The following is a 12,769-nucleotide window of genomic DNA, read 5'->3' as shown; positions in this document are numbered from 1 at the left end:
CCACATGTGAGAAGCCAAGGTGAGCCCTCCCCATCAATAACAGTTTTTAATAGCGCCTGACCATCATCTCAATCTCCCTACCTTCTTTTTCTTCCTGTACTATGGCGCCCAAAAAGAGGAGCACCCACTGCTCAGAAACAGACTCCAACCTAAAAGAAATCACTCTGCCAACACTCAAAAGGGTTACAAGAAGTACTGTCCAACCTCATCCACTAGAGAAACTCCCTGAGAATCGGCTTCAATGAGGTATTGCAGCTGTAGTCCAAGTTTCACTCCTCATGACTTGATTGTGAGACTAGGTTTGTGACGAATGCAGTGGCCAGCTGGTGATGGAAGTAATTCTGCATAGTTTGAGAAGATGAGTCATTAGCAAAATTAAGTCACTGAGGAAGATGTTGTTTGCATTGCTAGTGGAGTTTGTTCTGATGAGGTCTTCAATTTTGAGTTTAAAGGTTGGCTTTTATCCCAGTGGATGGTATTTGAGGTACAAGATGATGATCATTTTGACAATTAGTAGGATGTCGCCGGCACTCACGGAAGTGCATACCAGCAGACCCCCTCGTTACGGAGAAGCGCCAACTGCTTCAAGATCCTTTAATTTGGGAACAGATCACTCAGCCAAGTTCAGAATCCCCCGCACTAAACAAAAGGAACTAAAAGAAACACTCTATTTCCACTAAAATAAGAAGAATATCAAATGTTTCTACCATAAGAGAAAAATAAGGACGATATAATCGTTTCGTAACAAAACTACCCTTCTGTGTAACTAACTATATTGAGATCATCATGTGAACTTATGCTGGAGCAAAATATACACCAAAGTACCCCTGAACCTTAACCTCCCGTAACGTGGATCTTGAGTCTATCCGTACCCCTTCAGGGATACGTGAAAAGAGAGTAAAGAAATAAGAACAGAAAATCCCAGTGCTCTATAAATATCTCGACGTGGTCTCTCAGTCTTTTTATAATCATTCAATTAGCTGTTTTTGAAAAAATCAGAATCCACTCGACATCAAAACGAAGTAAAGTTTATGTTTAATCACCTGTTTTTATGTAAGATACGAATGACGGTCACCTGATGAAGGCCCCTGTTCCACTCTACCGCATTTGCCACCTTCATTAATTTTTTCCACCGACTGAATATATCGTATTGTATTTTTTTGTATCGTTTTGTATTTATATGTAAAAGTTCTTGTTTTTCGTCAATATGAATATTGTATGTCATTGATTGTCATTATAATGAAGTATATATGTCCTTTTATAAATTAAGTAACACACTATATAAAAGAAAAATAAAAAGTACATAAATAGAATGAAAAATAAAACAATCAAATATTTTTGATATACTACTGTCTAAGTGAATCATTATTGTTCATGTAGTCAATATCTGAAATGAGGTTGAAATAAGGGCGACAGCTCTATCACTTGTTTGCTAGATACCTACTTTCTCAACTTGTGTCTATATATTCCCTATGATTAGCAAACTAACTAGTATGTAGGGGTCTCCATTTTTTCCAAACAATTAGTAGGATGTGTCAGGAGAGGAGCTCAATATCAAGAATTCTTGATAGCATTGTCGAGGGAGATGCCCATCATATTTCACTCAATCCCCAAGTTCCAACACTCCCAAAGTAAGCGGAAGATGCCTGATTTATTTTGTTACAATCCAAATGCATTTTACACCAATGCAAGTTACCAGGAAAGTACAGTTGTCCTGTCTATTAAGGACACTAAGTATTATTAAGCATTTACATTTGTAGTTGAATCATAGGTACTTCCAGTACACTTTTTTTCAGTACAAACACATTTCCAGGCAGGCCTGCTCTCTCCTTGAGCACAGGGAAGTAAAACACCATATATGGCATAATACCAACATTTGGAAGCAAGAAAGTGGGACGTTTAAAGAAATAATAAATCAGAGGAATTTATTTTACTTGCATTCATTTGGAGGCAATTTTAGGGAGGAGACAGCAAAATAAAGTTGTATGTGTTAAAAAAGATCGTGAGTCACTCTGCTGCGACAGGTGTGTCGGCACGTATGACCTGGGTAGAAATGGAAGTGCATGCAAATATTCTTCAAGCACACAAACACTCTGGCAATGGGGCCTTCATGCATAGGGGTGCTATTTAGCACTGTAAGTGGGATAACAAAGTGTGAGAGGGTACTCAAAAAAAGGCATGGGTAAAGAAATGTAACTAGGAATATTTTATTAGAGGCGCCGCCTTAGTAATACGAAACACCCTGCGTATATGATTATAATACCTTCATAAGCCTCATCCGAAATATTTTCAGGGGAAAAAATGCAAGTATTCCCGAGGCCGGACTTACATCCACCCCACCCTTCAGAAAAAGTAACAGTGGGGAGCCACAGGCAATGGCCAAGGATCAAGGGAGAAGAGGGTTGAAAAAGTTTGGGAACCACTGAGTTAGCCTGAAGTAGCACATTGTCTATGCCATCTTCATTACTATGTTGCTTGCAGCTAGTCCCCAGCAGAAAGGAGGGATGCAAGTTGAAAAATGTAATGCATTTGATCAGGCAAGTGACACCATTACCTTAATCCCAGTGTTAGCTGTCTCACACATAATCAGCTAGAGAGAGCTGAATGATGCACCGTGATTTGCCAACACCAGCTGAAATATCTTGGTCTCTTACTCCAGTGCATCTGAAGTGGTTAAATAGATTTGAAAGAGAGGAGAGTGGCCAATAGCATTTCTTATTTAATATCAGGTGGTCATTATGGTGCTCTTGTGTACATTTTCTACTTTTGAAATTAAAACCTCTGAATATTAAAATTTCACATTCTGCGGGGGGAGGGGTCATCATTTTGTGTTACACCACTGCAGTTAGGGCTTGAAAGAAGTATTTCACAGGGTTCATTAAGAAGCTGAGTAGAGAATTTGGGGGAGAAAAGAACTAATGATTAGATCCATCAGAATGTTGTTGAAGAAAATTAGTAGTTCTGTAAATCTCTTAACATTTATTTTGGTTATAGCTGAAACAGAACAACATAGCAGAGAAATGGAAACATATCTACACCCTACTAGCGCCTGATAACAATAGGGAATTTTGGATATATATTAGCAGTCTCCATGGTGTAGCTTATACTGAAAACACTGTACCCGCCAATGAATGGGTAGCTCATGCAACAAAGCTCTATGTCGACCATCTATATTATTCTGCTTACTTTATCTTTGTACGTCTTTGGATGTAACATTTGCTCTGAATTGTAGTGACCTTGTGAAATGAGAAAGCCAGGCCACTACTAGAGAGTCTTTTCCCCCTGAGAAATGTTTGTGTGTGGTTGAATAGTGCATTTTGCCAAGAATTACCTCTTTTATGCCATTACCTGTATTTTACCATGGGTGTCCATTACTTTAACAAATCATCAGTATGTTGTCTAATGGTGTCTATCATGTGAAGAAATGCCTCAAGAAGGCCAGCACCAGTATTTCACCATGGATGACTCTATAAGACAAGAATTACCTTGAGTAGGACAGGACCAACAGCAGACTTACTCATGTATTCATTCGCACCCACACTCTCTAACACTGCTCTACAAAGATTCATGTTAATTCTAACTCACTCTATTACAGTCACTCATTTTCACTCATTATGATTCACTCAGACTAGCTGAAATTCAATCAAACACATTTTCACTCACTATCAGTGACTGAATCTCTCACACACACACGTTTACACATACATTCACACTTGCGCAAACATGCTCATATCTTTTCACATAAACACACTCACACCCACAAGCAAGCACCAGACATACATTTGAAAGTCATTTTTTACTTACCTTAGCTGCCACCAAAAATTCCATTCCAGCTAATTGTTCTCTATTTATTATTGCACTGCTACAATAGTGGAGGAGATTATTTGTATCCATAAGAGAGTTTTGCAATGAGGAGCTATGGTGCTGGGCTCTCAAACTATGTATGTGTCAACAATTTGCAAAGGGTGGAAAACTGTTGTAGGGATTCTGCACAAATACAGAACTATGCACAGGAAATGGGACCTTGGTGTACAGGGACTGAGTCTTCCTACCACCTTAGTACCCACGAACCCAGGACTGACTATCTATAGTGTCTCACTTGCTCTCCTACTCACTCACAGAGAAGCAAATAATTAGACACCCCAGAAGACCATTCCCAGTTCTCTCAGGAATCACAGTAACAAAACACACCCTTTCGCTCACTCTCTTGTACTTCTCCACAATACGATCTGACAGAGAGACGAAACGGTTTAAAATATTTATTTTAACTAACATGCCCTAACATGCAGTATATGAGCCACAGCAGGCCAGAAAATGCATAGTACAAAGATTTTCAGCGTAGCAGCCAGTCCATACATCATGAAGGGAGATGTCATCATGGAAAGACAATGGAGAAAGGACTATAGTGCCTAACCTCCCTCTCCTTGCTAAGAAGGAGTATTATTATATTATATAAGAGAAGATCTCTGGTCTTTGTCAACAGACCCCATACCTTAGCCTATAGATGGTAGATCTACATCATAGGTGCTCTTGTACCTGGAAAGGTCACCTATTCATGCACCCCTCTAAAAACCCAAGTATGCTGTCCAAACAACAGCTGCATCGGTATGTTTTGTCTAAGGGCTAACACTGGCCAGAACAATGAGTTCTTACGTGAAAGCAGTCTTTGAAATGATTGCAAAAATAAAGATGTTTAGTAATGTGTGTAAAGCAGCAGGCAAGCTACAACGTGCTCATGCTAAATTAGTGAAAAATGACAATGTCCCTATGGACCACGTGACAAAACGAATTCCTATGTAGGGTCCTAGCTGTTCACCAATCCACTCCACCTTTACATGTCACTCAGAAATGGGAGTGGGTAATTTGGAAGATACAATTTAACGTATCCTTTTGCTTCTATGTTGAGGACCTAGGGTACCCCAGAACAGGGGAGATGGTAGCAGATTATTTATTCCTAGATAACACATCAGACATACCGTTGCTAGCAAATGTGAAATCAGTTTCTAATACTCTGGGGAGTCCAGCGTTTTTCTGAAACCCAGAAAGTATAGCAGCTAACGCAAAAATCTGGCTATGAATGTATTTACTAACTTACGACATAAGACCCGTATGAGGGCATAGATTTTATCTTACTCGATTACGATTTAACATCATTTATTTTTTGTGGCATTTCCGAATCAGGGTTTTTGGTTGTCAGACCTTCCTAATCGCCCATGCACCAATGTTTCGAAGCAAAGCACTGTGTACGTTATGATTTTTTACACATTATATATCCCTCACCTGAAAGTTTTTTTTGGTCCCTATTTTGCTGGATGACAATATTAGACAACAGAAGTAAGCTCTAATTTTGCTGCAACTACTGGGCTCGTTGCATACATTTCTGGTGGTGGATTATTACATTAGATGTTCATGGAAAGGGGCGACCACTCGGTCCCCCCGAACGTATGGCGGAGTACCACAATCCCCCCGGGAAGCCATCTTGGGCGGGAGGCGAGTCTCGGCTGGTATGCCCGAAGCGGCGTAGCCGGGGCGCGCCTTTTCCCGCCCTAGAGTGGGTTGGCCTAGACACTGACGCGGCTGGCCACGCCCTTGGGGCAGGCAGGAGCGGGTTTACGCCCGCCCTGAAGACGGATAAAAGGAGAAGCAAGATCAGAAGGCATCCTCTTGTTCCTGTGCTCTGAAGCTGCACCTCCTCGCTGCACGTGAGCTCGAGACGGAACGAAGAGCCAATTTTGAACGTTGTAATCGTTCTTGTTTGTTTTTCAGATACTCTGTTGGAGAATGCCGAAGAAGGCGGGAAAGCGCATGACTACTGACCAGATGCTGCGCGTTCTCATGAAAGAGGTGACCGACCTAAAGAGGCGAATGGATAAAGACGAGGAAGGGGGACCGAAACGTCCTTTGGCGGGAGCAGCCCCGGGAGGGAAAAACAAGAGGCCCAGGAGGGGAGCAGCTGGGGGAGACAACCCGGGTCCCAGTACCCCGCTCGAGGCACCCACTCCCGTGCCGGAGGAAGGGAATCCGATTCCCGTTGTGGTCACCCCCGTGTCCGGGGAAGATATGCCGCCCGAGCTGGCAGCACAATTAGCAGCGTGGTTGGGAAAAGGTAGCGAGGGCGCCACGGCTGTCGACGCACAGGAGCTGATGAAGCAACTGCGTGAGTCACGGGAAGCAGCGAAGGTGTCCACGCCGGCTGCCGCAGTAGAGAAGCCACAGGGGACGGGTTCAGTAGCAGAGGCAACGTCGGGTTCAGGTAAGCGGCCATTGCCGATTGCGAGGGATGAGTCAGCACCCTCTCGTAGGGAGAAGTTGGGTCAGCATGTTCCTTTGGCTATTAAAGAGAAGATATGGGCAGGGGAGTACGTAAACATCTTCTCGTTGCTTACTGATCACTATGAGATGGAGCATGTTAAGGGCCAGAAGGATCTCATGCATCCGAGTGTTTGGCGCGCAAAAATGGCCGCCTTTAAGGTAAATGAAAACATTGGCAATTGGGGCCAAGCGTGGGGGGTTTTTACATCGATCTTGGGGGAACGAAGGCCCGATCTGCTACCCGAATTGCCGATTTATCAGTCACGAATCATGGGGTACTCGGTATCACACGAGGGTAATCATTGGTTCTGCTATGATAACCTGTTTAGAAAGGCTAAAGAACATGATAAAAACTTAACGTGGGATTGTTATGATTCTGTGTCATGGTCCAAAATGAAGGATACTGGTATGTTAAAATTGCCATTAGTAGGGAGTAACGTTGGCGAATCCTCCCGCCAGTATGCGGGGACGCCCTTTCGATCGGGTGCGGGTACCGACAATTACTCGAGGCCTGCCGGCAATACAGGAAAAAGGGGGGTTTGTTGGAACTTCAACAGGGGTAAATGTACTAGGCCCCAGGGATCGTGCAAATTTAGACACGAATGTAGTGGGTGTGGGCAATCATCCCATCCTGAGTCCACGTGCAGAGCCAAACCGGGTGATAACGGGGGTAGAGGAGGCGCCAAACAGGTCTAACATAGTCCGAGGGGCGCCTTTACCTACCCCGATTGATACCTTGGCAATGATTCCTTGGCTCAGTGAATACCCGGATCGTACTTCTGCTGGGGTGTTGCGGAACGGGTTTTCTTATGGTTTCCGCATCCCAGTGGGGGACTTTCAAGGTGCAGAGAAATGTAAAAATCAGCTATCGGTCTTCCAGCATACGACCGTGGTACAGGATAAGATCAGGAAGGAGGTTACTCGAGGTCGAGTCGCCGGTCCGTTTAGTGTACCACCGGTTCCTAACTTTGTTTGTTCCCCTTTAGGTGTGGTCCCAAAGAAGGACCCGGGTGAGTTTCGGCTGATACATAATTTGTCAGCCCCACGTGGTCTTTCCGTAAACGAAGCGATAGACCTGGAAGTGTGTTCGGTGCGGTACGCATCCTTCGATGAGGCCGTAGCCATTTTGAATCGCCTGGGGCCCGGGGCGCTGATGGCAAAATCTGATATCGAGTCAGCGTTCCGGTTGCTCCCGGTACATCCAGACGATCAGCGTCTCCTAGGTTTCATGTTTCAGGGTCATTATTACATGGATAGGTGTATGCCGATGGGGTGCTCTATATCTTGTGCCTATTTCGAAAAATTCAGTAGTTTTCTACAATGGGTCTTCACAAGGAAGACGGGTTTCCAACGTGTGATGCATTACCTTGATGATTTTTTGTTCCTGGGGGCAGCCGGGGATCCGGAATGTGGGCAGGCTTTGGCGCAATTTTGTGTCTTGATGAATCAGTTTGGCGTGCCATTGGCACCAGGTAAGACTGTGGGGCCTTCCACTTGCCTCAAGTTTCTGGGGATCGAGTTAGACTCCGGAGAAGGTTGTTTTCGTTTACCAGCTGACAAGGTGTCAAAGTTCAGGACATCCCTGCAAATGTGTATAAGTGGACCTAAGGTTAAGCTGCATCAATTACAGCAGTTAGTTGGCCAGTTGAATTTTGCCCTGAAGGTTATACCAATGGCCCGCCCCTTTTCCCGTTCGATTGCTCAAGCCATGGTCGGCCTGAAGGAGGGCCATCATCGCACAAGGCTCTCGGCAGAGGTCCGCCAGGACATGCGCATTTGGTTGGCATTTCTGGCGAATTTCAATGGTCGAGTCGTCTGGAACAAACCGGCCATGTCCTCGGAGGAGCTGGGGCTGTGGACAGATTCGGCAGGGAGCATAGGTTTCGGTGCCATCTTCGGCACGAGATGGTCTGCACAAAAGTGGCCGACATGGTGGCATGACAGTGGACTGACAAGTAACATTGCTTTCCTGGAACTTTTCCCCATTTTAGTGGCCCTGAGAACTTGGCCCGAAGGGTTCAAAGATCACTCTGTGGTATTTTGGTCTGACAATATGACCGTGGTCGAGTGTATCAATAGTCAGGCAGCACGATGCAAATGGATTTTGAGACTGCTCAAGGAAATTGTTTTACTGTGTATGCAATTGAATGTGCTATTCAGAGCAAGACATGTCCCAGGGGTAATGAACCAGGCGGCTGATGCACTGTCTCGTTTTCGTATGCAGGCTTTCTGGGGTTTTCTTCCCACAGCGGACCCGGAGCCGGCACCCTTTCCTGAAGCTCTCTGGTCTCTCGGTGCCCCGAACTTCGTAACCTCGTGGGAGAGAGTTTAGCACCCAGGACGAGGAAGGCATATGAAGGGGCGTTCCGGTCCTATTTAGCCTTTTTGGGGACTGATAGAGAGGAGCTTTGGGGCCAGGAGGAGTGGGTGGTAAATTTTCTGATGTCCTTACATCGGGTCGGGAAATCGGTGGCCACGGCTCAGAGGCATCGGGCTGCCATTTCCTTTGTTGCTAGGGCTCATGGGATCCATGACCCGACAGCGTCTTTCGTTGTACAGAAAGCGCTACGGGGGTGGCAACGCCTTGAGGGTCGCAGAGTAGACGAGAGGCGCCCGATAGGTTTGGATAGGCTGGCCCAGTTATTATCCAGACTCCCTGCTACGTGTTCATCTCAGTTTGAGACAGTGTTATTCCGAGCCGCTTTTACGCTGGCATTCCATGGGGCTATGCGGGTAAGCGAACTAGTGGCGAGGAACAAGCAGGATGTGACAGGAGGATTGTGCCAGGAGCACGTCCAGATCAGAGGGGAGACAATGACGGTCTCATTTGTCAGGTCCAAGACCGATCAAAGTGGGATGGGTGACTGCGTAATCATACGCAGGATTCCCGGGTCCTCCATGTGCCCGGTAAAGTGTCTAGAAGATTATTTAGCACGAAGGGTGGCATCATGGGGGGGGACCTTGTTGAGACACGCTGACGCCACCCCACTGACAAAGTTTCAGTTTCAGCGGGTGCTTGCGATGTCGATTGCCGCTGCGGGCTTGAACCCGGGCGAGTTTGGGACCCATTCCTTTCGGATAGGGGCTGCTACAGAAGCTACAGCCAGGGGTCTGAATGTTGAACAAGTTAAACGGGTGGGGCGTTGGTCCTCCAATTGTTATAAAAGGTATGTGCGGTTGCACATGTTGTGAAGCTGTAACAATGTACTCACGCTTCTTGTTTTTGTTTGGTTTTCAGTTGCGCAAGCCTACGAGGCGGGGCGAGCTTTGCAGTCGACCCAACACCGGGCCAGCGGTCAGACATCACCGGCTGTGAAAAAGGAGGTGTGGGTCGTGGGCCACTCATACGTGAGACGTGCCGCAGACGTATTCAAGGCAGGTGATATGATTCACGTAGCTGGGGAATACGGGTACAGTGTGTCCTTCTACGGAAGAGGCGGTCTCTGTATTGACCAGTTTCAATCATTTTTTGAGGGTTTGCTAGGGCGGACGAGGTCACCGCCGTCTGTAGTCATAGTACATCTTGGGGGTAATGATTTGGTCACCACTGGTAGACGACTTCTTCTTGAGGCGATGCTTTCCACTGTAAGTTGGTTAGCGAGGAGAGTTCCAGGGTGCACAATTGCGTGGTCCCATATGATCCCACGAAAAGTGTGGCGGGGGGCTATTTCGGTTCCTGCTTTGAATCATTCTGTTAGAAAGCTTAATAACAAAGTGAGTAGGTTGTTCCGTTCCAAGACACTGCATTCTATTTCGCATGGGTGTATTAATGATGACAGTATGTATTTGGGGGATGGAGTGCATTTGTCTCGGGTGGGGAATGAGTTACTCATAGGGGACTTCTTAGCATGGCTAACAACGTTACACCATGACCTTTAGGTAGGAGTGTTGTGGGGGGGTCCGGATAGCCGGTCAACTATCCGGCCTGTGGCGGTAAGGTCATGATAGGTGAGCACTAATTGGAAGATCCCTATGAGTGGGCGTCACCCAGCACGGATGGGAGCGCTCGGGGGAGGTGGCCATTGGCCCCTCAACGGGGAGGCGGTCCCTTCTAAGGATGGGTCGCCGAAAGAAAAGGAAAGGCGGTCAAGGCCCCTTCCTGGGTAGGAGGGGTTACAGCCCCCTCCTGGGGAATTTCCCGGGGCCAGGACGTCTGCGACGGCAGATGTGGTAAGTTGTGTGGGGTTTAGGGGGGGGTCTACGCTACCTTCTAGATACCTCACACGAGTCCTCGTACGACCTCTAAGTGGCGTCGAGTTTTATTGGGGCCCCCGTCAAGTCAAGGGAAATTGGTAATTGCACTTGAGGTACGCCTCTGGGCCGCCCCTCACAAGTGAGGGCGATATTTCTGGGTTAGGGATCTTGACACCGGTTACGACCTTGCCGTTGGCCCTTAAACGTTAGGATGTACAATTTCAAAATTTCAAGTAAATGTTTTGTAGGATGTTAGTTCGGCTAGGAGAACCTTTGTATTAGAGAATCTGTTAAGGTTATCCAAACATCGCAATGTGGTAATGAAATTGTACATAATATGAAACTGTTTATTTAATGTTTTAATTTTGTTTCATATTTTAATAAATACGGCCGGGAGGGTTACTCCCTCCCGTCTTCCAAAAACTTCAGAACTGTTTCCGGTTTCCCATCCTTGGGGATTGTGTTGAGAGGGGGTGGCGGGTATCTCAGCCATATGGAAAGGGGCGACCACTCGGTCCCCCCGAACGTATGGCGGAGTACCACGATCCCCCCGGGAAGCCATCTTGGGCGGGAGGCGAGTCTCGGCTGGTATGCCCGAAGCGGCGTAGCCGGGGCGCGCCTTTTCCCGCCCTAGAGTGGGTTGGCCTAGACACTGACGTGGCTGGCCACGCCCTTGGGGCAGGCAGGGGCGGGTTTACGCCCGCCCTGAAGACGGATAAAAGGAGAAGCAAGATCAGAAGGCATCCTCTTGTTCCTGTGCTCTGAAGCTGCACCTCCTCGCTGCACGTGAGCTCGAGACGGAACGAAGAGCCAATTTTGACCCACCCACCAGCCCCTGAGGACAGCAAGTGGTTTTTTTGAATAAAGTTGATGGATAACTCTGATTTTCGTTTACAGGTTGTGGTATTATCGTGATGATTTTGAGTATGTAATAAAGAATGGTCGATTTATGTTACGTTTCGCAAATAAAGAAATTCTGCTTTAGTGTTCATCGGTAAGCATGCTTTTAATAAAATTGGAGTTGCTACTGTCTTTTTTAGTTTAGTCATTTAGTTAGCATTGTCGTATTTATTTTGGTCGGGCGGTAAGGTCATGATCGGTGAGCACTAATTGGAAGATCCCTATGAGTGGGCGTCACCCAGCACGGATGGGAGCGCTCGGGGGAGGTGGCCATTGGCCCCTCAACGGGGAGGCGGTCCCTTCTAAGGATGGGTCGCCGAAAGAAAAGGAAAGGCGGTCAAGGCCCCTTCCTGGGTAGGAGGGGTTACAGCCCCCTCCTGGGGAATTTCCCGGGGCCAGGACGTCTGCGACGGCAGATGTGGTAAGTTGTGTGGGGTTTGGGGGGGGGTCTACGCTACCTTCTAGATACCTCACACGAGTCCTCGTACGACCTCTAAGTGGCGTCGAGCTTTATTGGGGCCCCCGTCAAGTCAAGGGAAATTGGTAATTGCACTTGAGGTACGCCTCTGGGCCGCCCCTCACAAGTGAGGGCGATATTTCTGGGTTAGGGATCTTGACACCGGTTACGACCTTGCCGTTGGCCCTTAAACGTTAGGATGTACAATTTCAAAATTTCAAGTAAATGTTTTGTAGGATGTTAGTTCGGCTAGGAGAACCTTTGTATTAGAGAATCTGTTAAGGTTAGCCAAACATCGCAATGTGGTAATGAAATTGTACATAATATGAAACTGTTTATTTAATGTTTTAATTTTGTTTCATATTTTAATAAATACGGCCGGGAGGGTTACTCCCTCCCGTCTTCCAAAAACTTCAGAACTGTTTCCGGTTTCCCATCCTTGGGGATTGTGTTGAGAGGGGGTGGCGGGTATCTCAGCCATATTGTCCATGAGAAAGATGTACAGGGCATCTTTCTGCATGTAAATGTCATAACTTTTTATGTGGTCAATTTTGCCCGTTTTTGTTTATATTGTTTGGAAATGTTTTTATGTATGCTTTAATTGCATCTGTATTCTAAACATTTTTGTGCTTTTATGGCTATTTACCCAGCAAAAGGTGAATTGACTAACAGACTGAATCAGTGATAGCGGACTCTCTAGCAGAGTCTGGGACTGGATCTAATCGATCCTCATCTGTTAAATCTAGTGGAAAAATAGAGGATTTGTTTAATCCTGTGAGAGATAGTATCAGGTGATGGGTCATGTAACATATTGCACACAGGACAATGGAAATTACACAGTTCGACATGTATAACTACCTTTTCCAGAGGCAGAGTTGCAGCCCGAGCCGCTAGAGGCCCAGCACA

This window comes from Lissotriton vulgaris, chromosome 7 (assembly GCF_964263255.1).
Source record: "Lissotriton vulgaris chromosome 7, aLisVul1.2, whole genome shotgun sequence".
NCBI lineage: Eukaryota > Metazoa > Chordata > Amphibia > Caudata > Salamandridae > Lissotriton > Lissotriton vulgaris.
This window is presented reverse-complemented; position numbering follows the sequence as displayed.